Genomic DNA, 4,215 nt, shown 5'->3' on the forward strand with positions numbered 1-4,215 from the left:
GTTAGGGCCGTTAGGGCGGGGTGGTGCGGCGCAGTGCAGCGCAGGGCGGGGCGGAGCGGGGTTGAGGTCCCGTCACGGCACTGAGGAAATGGCGGGGTGCTACTGAGGAAGAGCATAGTCTTGGCAGGGGGGAAGACTGGCTCYTTCATGAGGAGGGGACTCTGAGCTATGATGTTTCACAGAAGGAGCGGAGCAGCCGGAGGGCCTGCGCTTCGGCTGTGCCACAGAGGGCTGGGAAGCAGCTCCTCCGAGGTGGGGTCTAGGAAACAGCTTGGAGAAGGAAGATCTGAGACACGGGCCWCTCTTTTACCGCCCTTCTGTTTCCTATTCTCTTTGCTTTACCCTCAGTAATAATACTTTTAAACAACATAAATAATCCTAGATCAACTTTACGCAGCCCTTACCATTTTAAAGAGTACAGTCTGTGTTGATCTTTACAGCGCAGTGTTTTTCTTCTGACTGCGTGTCCAGCCGAGGTTGGGGTATGAAGCACAGTCAAGTACCGATCATTTTTTTCTAGATAACACCACGTACTGAGGCTCTCATGGCCAGACCTTCCTGATCGTCTGGCACGAGGCTCTCCTTGGAGTGGGATCTCAGGACTGGAAGTTTAAAAGGATTTAAACTTCACTGCTACAGAACGGAAATATGGTCAATAGATATCTGATGGATAGCATACATCATATGTCATAATAGAAACATTAAATAAGCTGGAGATGACAGGAAAACAAAACTCTTYATAGATTTTCTAGCATGTACTAGCCCTTTTCAAAATATATAAGCATTAGTCAACATACTTATTTGTGTTAAAAAGTGGTTGCTTCAGTATTGCACACCRCCAGAGATGCCTTTCAACAGTCAGCTATATTCACTTTTGAGTTGGAGAGCTGATAATCTTGTGTAGGTGAAGGTATAAATCAGAGTGTTTTGCTGGCCTATCAAGGGGTATCCACGTGTATTTGGAGCCATAACTCTTTTGAAAAGGGCAGATTATAATCATCAAATTATTTTACAGATTTTACATAAATCTGTTAAACCCATTCACTTTACTGACTCACAGATATTAAAGAAAATGCTAGTGCATGGGATTAATAAGACCCTAGGGGATGTCTTGAAACAATAAACCTGTAAAATKAACATAGACCTACAAATGCATTGGCTACAAAAGTAAATTAGAAGATATGAAGTGGACTAGATGCTTTCAGGCATGAAGACCGCTATCTAAACAATTGACACTCAACTCRAACTTGCATCACTATTCTTAAAATKACTTGATTTTGGTTATAGGAGAGTTAAGCCTCCTGAATTCCACAGCTGCTTTACCKCAGGATATTACGCTTTGAAAATGCACAATGTGAAATTAATTYCACGTCCATCAGCCCTGCTCCCTCATCATTACTAAGCAAGTGTGAGTCACAGAGCTGTTTCTTCTCAGAAACTTCCTAAAAATACAGGGAAATTTGCCCAATGGATTGGATGAAAAAAAACAGCAAAAGGGAGAGTAACCAYGGCAGATCAGGTTTTTAATTTCTCTTCCCACACTCTGTATTCTTTCTTTCTACTTTTCCCTCAGAATTTTGCATGTCCATAATTCACTGGTGCCTATTGCCTAGYGGAGAGGCCAGGGAACATAAAACACAGCAGTATTAAGCAAATCTCCAAATCCATGATTGTTGCATAGCCTATGGGCTACCAGCCTCCAACTGCAAAAATAAGAGTTACGTTTTACCTTACAGATTACTGATCCTTTTCCCTACGGCTTTTCATTTTGGAGCAATCTCCAAGGAGAATTCCTGGAGCTCGGTATTGGCGAGCAAGASTACACTGCTGTACATTCAAGTGCATTATTTCAATTAGCTTAGCTCTCTTTGTTGCAAGGTGAAATCATTCACTTCCCAGGAAAGCTTTTTATTGAATGCTTTCTAAATACTTGCATTGGTCACGTTGCCTGAAATTGAGTCTCTGTCACTAGTATTTCTGCAGTGACTTTGACCAGATCAATGACTGGAAAAGGCATTAAGGACACATTGATACAGCGGGGTAGTAGACAAGCGGGGCTTGATTTTGGTTCTCAGTGGTAAAGAGAAACCGATACTGATCACATAAACGGCTTTTCTTAACCCTTTGCATTCTCAGGAGGCTTCAGAAAGTTTGCTGGCTCTTTTTCTTCATTCCAACTYCTACGGTTGATGTAAAACTGAACGGTGGCAAGGCAAATATCTCCCGGCTATTCYATAAATCTGGAGTGAAATGCGATCAGAATAATGAAAAAGTCTTTCCTAGGGCAGGCAGGAGCAAGAGAAGAGTCTTGGAAGAGTCTGTGGCTATAAAAAGTTGCTTTCCAACTCTTCAAAGATTTAGTTTCTGMGCTGAGCCGTGATGCAGGAGCGAGTGGGGAAACAAACTCTAGAGACGTTTTCAATTGTAGATTCACAATCTGACCTTTTCCTGGGTTCTCAACRCTATAAAATCGCACATAATTTAGCGGGCACGTTTGTCAGGCTGCAAAGGGAGGTAAGTGGTAGTTCAGACACAAAGCCGGATTATGAAAGCGCTCACACTGACAGATCGTTTCAGCCACAACTCTTTCGCATCTTCATTTTCCGAGCAAGAGTAGAAGTAAATATTTTCGGAACCGCTACCATAACCTGCGAGAAGAGGGATTTCCCCTCCCCCCCCGCCCCCCGAAATGCAAGCACATAATAAAGTAGTTAAAAAGGCTTGTTTTTGTTTTCTGAGATCCATCACAGTTCCCTGGACCGAGGCGGTGCTGGGGGTTGGTGCGGGCTGCAAACCGCGGGGCTGCGGCGGAGCTCGCCCTGCCCGCAGCCCGCCGCGACCGCGGTCCTCCTCCTCCTCCTCCGCGCTCTGTCTCTCCCCGGCCACCTCCAGCCCTTCGTCAAACAGGACCTGTCTGAGCACCAGGCATTCCACTGCTTAACTGAGAGCAGAGGCTGAGTGCTTTTCGCATATCCGAGCTTTTTTTATTTTATTTTTTTTCCATTTTGTTGAAGCTCGAGGAAGCAGGGATTTTACTGAACCTGGAGTTCAAGGACGCTCCCTCGCACATCCTGTGGTCTTAATAAAGTTGCGAAGTGCCTACTTCCTCAGCTTGCTTACCAAATCCTGAATTAATAAAGTTTACTTAGTTATTTAAATAGATTAAATGTCACATCTTTAATGGAAGGGGAAGCTTCTACCTTACTGACCTATTTTTCATTTCTGATTTAGAAAAAGGCAGGATTAGCATGGATATTGCATTTTCAAGGACCTCGCCACTATTAAATAGACTGTTAAGTGCATTTTATGGCTGAAGAGTCTGTTCCCAGTTCAGTCTGGGAGACGTGCTAAGTTCATCTCTACCTGCTACATTGAACATTCACTGACTAAAATACTTCCTGTGGATGTAATACCTATGCTCTGTATCTTTTAAGTACATAACGCTTAATGTTTTAGGRCTAGTAAAACGTAATTCAGTGAAAATCGCTAGAATGTAAGCGTTGTCTCTCAAGAAAACCTCCAGCCCCGGCAGAGCCCGTCGGGCAAGCGGCGCTCCCGGCGGGGGTCCCAAAACCGAGCGTTTCTCAGGGAAAAACTCCCCCGCGGGAGGGGCGGCGGCGGCCGCAAGCGCTGCCGCTTTCCGGGGGGCTCCGCGGAGGCTCCGTGCGCGGGAGCGGCGGCCCCGCCGCGGCGTGTGCACCCGCGGGCAGCTGCCAAACGGCCCGAACGCCCGCGGCGGGCTCGGAAACGGGGCAGAGCCCCGCTTAGAGCGGCTCTGCCCCCCCGCTTAGAGCGGCTCTGCCCCTTTCCCAGGCACCGCGGCGGCCGGGGTGGGGGTGGGGGGTGAGCAGCAGCCCCCGTCCGCAGCCGCGGCGCCCTGCAATAGTAATGGATGAGCAGCGGGAGGGGCCGCGCAGGCTGCGGAGCGCGGTCATTTCCCCCGTGCTTAGGATCTAGTTACTTTTAATACACCCCGGAGACCAAACATGACACGTCTTATACTAATAGGCATCTGTCACCAACCCTGTCAAGTTTTGCCATATGCGTCGGCCAGTTTGTGGAAGTCAAAAGAAAAGAGAGAGGAAAGGAAAAGGAAAAAAAAAAAGAAAAGGAAAAAAGAAAAGCACTTTCTTTCTGCTGCCCGGCCGGAGCGGGCGGCCGCGCTGCCCGTTGCGGACGCTTCGGTGCTCGGCGGGGAAGCCAGGCGCAGGGTCG

Source organism: Apteryx rowi, unplaced genomic scaffold (assembly GCF_003343035.1).
Source record: "Apteryx rowi isolate R43461 unplaced genomic scaffold, aptRow1 scaffold_39, whole genome shotgun sequence".
NCBI classification, from domain to species: domain Eukaryota; kingdom Metazoa; phylum Chordata; class Aves; order Apterygiformes; family Apterygidae; genus Apteryx; species Apteryx rowi.